General features: G+C 40.6%; 2 long non-coding RNA genes across 2 annotated transcripts; both read right to left on the minus strand.

The window, feature by feature from the left end:
* Nucleotides 1-1189: 1189 nt before the first annotated feature.
* LOC144614885 (uncharacterized) lies at nucleotides 1190-5734 on the minus strand. Its single transcript, XR_013553152.2, has 3 exons — nucleotides 5460-5734; nucleotides 5235-5327; nucleotides 1190-1514 (listed from the first exon to the last, which is right to left on the minus strand). It is a non-coding gene; the product is annotated as an uncharacterized LOC144614885 (long non-coding RNA).
* A 129-nt stretch (nucleotides 5735-5863) lies between these two features.
* Nucleotides 5864-7796, minus strand: LOC132686084 (uncharacterized). The gene is made up of 3 exons (XR_009613436.3): nucleotides 7687-7796; nucleotides 6671-6752; nucleotides 5864-6392 (listed from the first exon to the last, which is right to left on the minus strand). It is a non-coding gene; the product is annotated as an uncharacterized LOC132686084 (long non-coding RNA).
* Nucleotides 7797-8042: the final 246 nt, after the last annotated feature.

An 8042-nucleotide genomic window follows, 5' to 3' on the forward strand; every position in this document is an offset into this window, starting at 1 on the left:
GCCGCGGCACAAGGGAGAAGTATGCCTCCACTAATACAATCCACAATGAGGTGTGGGGGGTGTTGGTTACAACACACAGTTTGTGCTAACTAATATGGGTCACATCTTCATGACTCAAGAATTGAGTCTATAATAGGCATATCTATCAACCAATACAAAACAATATAATCAAAAGATGAAACAATCTTTGTGGAATTTTTTTCTCTCTTCTGGAGAAAAACGAGATTTAGTAAACTACACACACACACACACAAAACAGAGCAAACTGAAAGTCACTCCCTCTATTTTGTAGAACTAAACACTTTCTTTGTCACACTTCTGTCTTGTTTGTATCTGAAACTGAGTCAGTTATTTATTTTTGTGACTGTATAATCAAATCCAATCAATAAAAAATTTGAACTGCTGTCTGTTATTAGCTTGGATCCACTGGCTTTTTCTTACAGATGCTCTTTATTTGAAATACTCATCTTTGTATCAGACTCTTGGTGCCTCTAGGAGAAAAAAAAATTATCACTAGATTTAGTAATACTTACTAAGCATTTATTTGCATCAAAGACACTGCTAGCATTGTCACGAGCACCCTAGGAGGTAGGTCCCAATTGACAGGTGAGAAAATGGAGGCAGAGAAAAGTTCTACTTGTTTCCTAAGGCCACCTAGATCATAAATTATTTAGGCAGATTAGGATCTGTTCCCTCGCACTATAGAATCTGCTCTCTTAACCACCTCAGCTTATTTTCTTCTTTGATGAGGGTTTGTGCGCTCGTTTTCTCAGGGTTGTCTGTGACTGTCTCATAGTAACCACTTTCCTGGAGACAGAACTCCAAATTTGCTGTGAAGCCAGTTACTTTAATTATGCTCTGGTCACCTTCCTAAATGTACCTCTGAATTGGCCCTTATTTTATTACTCTAAGCTCTACATATTTATGAACGTAACCGAGGTTCTTTTGAGTTATGAATTCTTCAAACTTTTCCAACTATTTTTCAAAGGCTTGGGGCTACTCATACCCCTTAATGACTTAAAGGGAAATTTTCCTTCCATTACAAATTTCAAGCCTGCTTACCTTTTTAAATATTTAATATTTAGGTATTATAAGAGCCACAGGACTATTTGATGTCCTAATTGCCTCAGGCCTTGTTTTCAATGCCTTTGTAGCAAAGGGTGATGCCAGAAGTAGCATCTATCCTGCTGCTTAGTTTAAAGAGCATCCAGACAGCCTGTCTGATGCGGGACCCAGGGATGAACTCACGGGAATATGAAGGTGCAGACTAACCACGCTGTGGGGAGTCATACCCTGCCCCCCTCTCCCCACCACCTCCAAACACATGCACACACGCACACACACCTGCTGGTAAAATGAAATCACAACACACATCCAGGGCAATATTAAAGAGAAAAGAAAGAAGGGCAGTGTGAGGCACAATCCCCTTACCTACTTTTTCTTTGTTACTGGGGATTCCGCCAACTGATGATATTTATAGATAAATGTACATCCGTCTGTCCATTTGTGTGTGTCTGTACAGAATGAGAAAATGGAGCTTTAGGCTAAAGTCTTGAAACACAGATATCACTTTGCAATGGTGTCAAATTTCAAAGGAGGGAAACAAATCTATTCAACCCTTAATCCCTTCACCCACATCAAGGTGTAAGATTGCACCATTAGAGACAAGTAAGCTATATGTGTGTATATGTGTATGTATGTATGTATAACGTAGATATATGGATAAATATGTATCCTATTGGTTCTAATTCTCTTGGAAGCCATGATACAAAGGGAACTGTTAATAACGAGGCCCAGACAACAAGCTACTGGGACCAGCCTGAGTAAATTGGGATGCATGATCTTCTTCATCAAAAACCAAGAGTTGGAGGAATGTGGAAAAAGGATTAGAAGTGCCATGGAGGAGAGGGGAGAGAGAGAAGTCTGAGAACACTCCTTTTCCCTGACCATGGCCTCCTGCCTGGAATAAGCCTGAAGTGAAAGAAAGGGAGAATTTTTTTTCTAATGTTTATATTTGAGAAAGAGAGAGATAGAGCGAGCAGGGAAGGGGCAGAGGGAGAGGGAGACACAGAATCCGAAGCAGGCTCCAGGCTCTGAGCTGTCAGCACAGAGCCCGACGTGGGGCTTGAACCCATGAAATGCAAGATCATGGCCTGAGCTGAAGTGAGATGCCCAACTGACTGAGCCACCCAGGTGCCCCAAAAGGGAGAATTTTTTATTTTATTTCATTTCGTGTCATGTCATGTCATTTCATTTTATTTATTTTATTTTTTAAGTTCATTTATTTTTGAGAGAGAGAGACAGAGTGTGAGTCGGGGGGGGGGGGGCAGGAGAGAGAGGGAGACACAGAATTAGAAGCAGCCTCCAGGCTCAGCTGTCAGCAGAGAGTCCAATGTGGGGCTCGAACCCACAAACTGTGAGATCATGACCTGAGCCGAAGTTGGACACTCAACCAACTGAGCCACCCAGGCGACGCAAGAAAACTTTTTATTTTAAAACAAAATTTGAGTTTTAACTATAACATAGGATCAGAAATACTAATTTCCATCCGGAGATGATGCTGGCACCTTGAAGCAATGAGGGAACCATTTGAGTTACTCTGGCTTGGACAGAAATGTCATAGGGCATGTCTATATTTCACTGGGTGAAGATAAGAAATCAGTCCCACAGAGTGGACTTCGGAAGTCAGTAGAAGAAAAATGCAGGTGACTACCTGACCTCCCTCCCTGTTTACGTGTATGCATGTCCTTCTCCTTAGTCGGAAGTCCACCTGAGTTACACCCAGCTACCAGCCCCTGCAGGGCAAAGTTGCAGCCCTGGAGCCCGGGCACATGCCTCTATTCTCCATACTCCAGGGGCAGCTCAGGTGGGTTCCATGACCTGGGATGAGCTCAGCCACAACTTGGTATTTTGGCACTCAGCATCAATTCTGCTCATACCCCAGTTAACATGATTAGCCCTCAGGGTATATAACTGCAAAATCTGTTGAACACATTCAACACATACTTTACACATTCAGTGCGTATTCATCAAGCATCTGCCTGTGCCTAGTGCTCCTGGATAGAGGTACAAATACAGAGCTCTGACTTCAAGAAACTTGCAATCACATGTAAATATACATACATATATATATATATATATATATATGGAATACATATTCATATATATGAAATATATAACTGTCATAAATATCTTCTTATATTCAATATTAATCCTCTTATGTATCTTAGTCAACATATATTTTAAATTCTAAGAACTCTGAATTTGACTTACTTGCTTTTCCAAACTTAACCCTGTAAGCTCTGTTCCCGACTATAAAAATCAGAGCAAAGACTAGTTATGTGGTTTGAGTGAGAAACCTAACATAAAACACCACAAACTTTAGATTAGGAAGACTTTTCTTTTAGTAGAGCTTAGAATATGTGCAAAACCCTTTTATTATGTATAGTACACAGACGCACACACACACAATTATTATATTTAGATTTTTCAGGTTGCATTTACGTGATCTACTTTTTTTCCCTAAATACTGAAAAAGGGCCTAAGGACTAAAATAAATTGCTCTTCCTAAGATATGGGAGTAGCACTGAAATTATCCTTTTGAAAAGCAGAGGACCAGATGGCCAATGTATACAATTCTTTGAAAACACTTAATTCTACCACTGAGAGCTCATGAAATGGCCTCAGATTTTCGTTCAGGAAGTGAGAGAAGATGAAACCAAGGGCTAATATTCTTAAGCACAAGATCTATGCAGCGAAGGAGGGAAATGAGGGGCCAAAGCTTTGTTCTGAGCTACAAAGTTCAAATGGCAGTCAATGAGGAGAGGACCAGAAGCAGATAGGGAGGTCCCCAGGGCTTCATATCGGATCTGAATGAGACCTCGTGGGCTAAGCCGGGCAGAAGGGACATTGTCCTAACCGTGGTACAGGCTTTTAGCAACTACTGACGTATTTGGGGGAACAATGAGCTACTGACGCACTCAGTTCCCTGCCACCTGCCCCTTGCTGTTCCCAGTAAGCTGCACTTTAGTTCCTGTTACAGCCAAAGCCAGCTTCCTTGTCACTGAAGCCTTGCTCTGCACCAGCGTTTCCAGAATTAAATCTGAGACCATCCAGAGACTGATTTCATAAAGGAAATGGGAGTGGGGGGTGCTATTGTTTTACCTAAAACTAAATGCATTTCCTTGCTCCCTGCCTGGCCGTTGGTTATTGTCCATAAAAAACCAGCAAATTTCCTTGAATGGATCTTTGCTTATCCCCTGTGAAGCCTCACTACCCCTGCCCCAAATAAACCAAATTACCCTCAGCCAGCTCAATGCCACTAGCAGCTGGCCCTCCCCCTCATCCCCATCACCAAGTCTCATGAGAGTTTTCCAGCCTTGATAAGCCTTCCTTCCCTCAGAATTCAGTTAATTCACCTTTTCCCCCTCAAGGATACACATGGCTTCTGTCTCACAGACTATCCTTGGCACATCATGGCCCACGCCTGTTTTGTACCACCAGAATCTCCTGAACTTTATCAGAGATGATACAGATGTAATTAAACCTGAATTCTACCCTCTCCTTGTGACAACTCAGCGGACAATTAATGATGATAAAAGAGCCTGCCAGCTGCTGTCTGACATACCAATGTGAGCTTCCAGCTCCAATGAAGATGGAGGGTGAAGGGCAGGTCCCTCTGGCTCCATTTCAATCTGTCTTTTATCTCACACTGGCTAAAAATTAACACTCACTTTGGGGAAATTCAGACTCTTTCTTCTCCTTTCTTAAAAGCACCAAATAGACAATCTGGGGTGATGCAATGTCTATGAGATAAACAAGAACGCTTCCGGGAAGAGTAATTTAAGCTTTATCGCCAGGGGTGGTAGATTCAAGCCTAAAGCCGGAGGAGCAGGCCCTTAACCACTGACCCAGTAGAAGAGAGGATGTGCCCACCACCTTTTGGTCATGGTCATGGGAACGTATCAGTTGGGTGCGGAGGGATTTTCATAGGGAAGACACTTCGTGGGTTTTTCCACAACAATGCTGTTCCCCCTGAAAACCAACTTTGATGTCATTTGTCCCTCTCTCTCCAAAATTTCAGGTTCGGTCACGACTGCTGCCTGGTGCAATAAAATGTTTGGAGCGAGACCAAGACTTGAGGGAGACATAGGCTGTGGAGGGAGATGACTGGAGAGAAAATAATCAAAACAAGGAAGATGAGAGGGAATAAGAGAAGCCTGTTCAACACTCACACTTCAAAAACACGTGCTGAGGCTCCGTGGCAACAGAACAGCGCTGCTGGCTTCCTGCGTTGCTCTCTGTTTAACAGTTTGGTGTTTGGGGGACTTGAAAATCCATTTAGACAATTCCCAGAAGAAAAAATGCAAATGACTCATAAACATATGAAATAAATGTTCGACATCACTTGTAATCAAAGAAATGCAAATATAAAACAACAAGATAGCGTTTTCACCTACCAAATTAACAGAGATTAAAAGGAATTCTAGCCATCAACGGAGGTGGTGAGATGGCCCATGTCTCCTTGCTGCAGTGCTAATTGGTACAACCTTTCTCCTGGGCAGTTTTTGCAATAGGTAGCAAAAGTCTTAAAAATATTTATATTTCTTGGCCCAGTAATTCTCCTTCTAGCTTCTACCCTAAGGACATAAGCAGCCATCTGAGTGAAGATACGTACTAATGTATCATTGGGATGTTGTTTACAACAAGAAAAAGAAAAAAAAGTAAAATGTTATTTTGTTATTGAATATATAATATAAATAGGAAATACACAAACATAAAAATAGATTACAACATTCCTTCACTAATATTGTGCCACAGATGATATATTTTAAAGACTATTGATATAATATAAACCAAAAACACCAATAGTGTATACATAGTGTGATCTTAGTTTTATGAGAAAAAGAGAGAAAGAAAATACATCAAAATATTAACAGAAATTATTTCTGTATAGGTAATTTCAGTGCGTGTTTATTTCTTTTTGATACTTTTCTGTATTTTCAAAGTTCCCCATAATGCGCATATGCTGATCAGAAAATGTAAGCAGCGTTTTAAATGTGTAAATAAAGAATTAAAAGCACATTAGTCAGTATGGGCTTTGTAACAAACCCCAACACTCAGTCACTTGAAACAATAAAGCCTTGCAAGTCCACTAGAGACTCGTCCCCACGTTGTCTCACTCAGGAACAAAAACAAATAGAGCCTCCATCATTGGAAGCCTCATGGTCACCATGACAAGGGCAAGGAAATGTGGGAAATTATAAACTGACTCTTGCTGACTTTCATCCAGAGGTGATGCATGTCACTTCCACTTATGCTTCATTGGCTGAAGTCAGTCATATGATGAGTCTTTTCTCACACAGACTGAAAAGCTCAATCCTACAATGTGCCTAGAGGGAAGAGAATCAGAAACATTTGTGAACAGAACCAATATTTACTACCCCCCAAAAAAGTTCATTTTTTTTCTTAAGAATTAATTAGATGTCAGACTGAAAGTCTTTCCTCTCTGCTTCATTAGCCATCAAGATGTGACATTATGCATCATTCATAAAACCCTGAACAACTTGGTTCTGCCTATCAATTCAGCATACAGAACTTAGGTTATTTGAGAGACGTCACTATTGCAGGCAAGAGGCTATTTAAAAAGGTAAACAAGCTGCAAACATACCAGAGCTGCACGACAGAAACATCCTTTCTTTCCAGGGCTCATGGAGTAGCCAGGGGAATGTCAGCACTTTCCAGCCAGCATTCTAAACACAGAAAAATCAAAATAAACCATGTTGGAAATGTCTCCCACCTTTTATTCAATGTTGGAGAACATGGTGTATATAAATATATATATACGTGTACACACACACACACACACACACACACAAAAGTTGTTAACCCAGTCACTGGGAACATTTTTCTAGTCAATATAACCTGTTTTCTTTTTAAATCTGTACTCTGCAAACATAAAAGATGAGAACACACCAATACCAAAACACAACTATCAATGTTAAAGAAAATACCATTAAAATCCCCTGCACATACAGTTTATCATACTCCATTAAGTACCATTTTAAAATGTTTTTGTGCTAACGAAAAAAACTAATACGACTTTACGAATAACAAAAATGGAAGGCAACATCATTTGGACATTAATTCGCATTTGTTTTTTGAGATATATGTTTTTACCATGTTAAAAAAGAAAGCTAATTACATAGGTAGGGGCGCCTGGGTGGCTCAGTTGGTTAAGCGTCCAACTTCAGCTCAGGTCATGATCTCATGGTTCGTGAGTTCGAGCCCTGCATCGGGCTCTGTGTTGACAGCTTGGAGCCTGGAGCCTGCCTCTAATTCTGTGTCTCCCTCTCTCTCTCTGTCCCTGCCACACTTGTACTCTGTCTCTGTCTTGCTCTTTCTCAAAAATTAATAAACATTAAAATTTTTGAAAAGTTAATTACATGGAATGTTAGCTTGTAGCTCGCATTGATAGACCTCTCTAAAGGACTCAGGTAATGATAGAAAATCCCATCCTACCTTAGAATTATCATAGAATCTTTTCATCACCCACTATATAACTAATTGGTCTTCAAATGTTATAGATTCTAAACTTCCTAAATATGTGTTTATCTAATTTTTCTCTCCATTGACAATTACTACACTCAGGGCTTCTTCATCTTTCACCTGGGGTATTGCAATCACCTATTTTCTTGTCTTCTTCCTTCAGACTCCCCTCCGTCAGCCACCTTCCACACTGCCACCAACATTTCTAATCCTGATAGTTCTTCTCTTAACATCCCTCAGTGGCCCCCTGCCACCTGGAAGATAAAGTCCAAACCCTTTAGCAGAACAAGGAAAGTTCCTCGCCTTATGCCCCCAGGCTACCTCCCAAGCCTAAAGTGGCCTTCTTCAAAATGAGATCAATGGAATATCATTTCCATGATTATGAAGATGAATGTGGGTTCTATGGTCAAATATATTGGGAAAAGGCAAGTTCAACCTGTTTTGTTTCTTCAGGGGTTGTCAGAGTTGAGAATTTAAGGGTGACTCTCCATGAC

This window comes from Panthera onca, chromosome F1 (genome assembly GCF_046562875.1).
Source record: "Panthera onca isolate mPanOnc1 chromosome F1, mPanOnc1 haplotype 2, whole genome shotgun sequence".
In the NCBI taxonomy this organism is placed as follows: domain Eukaryota; kingdom Metazoa; phylum Chordata; class Mammalia; order Carnivora; family Felidae; genus Panthera; species Panthera onca.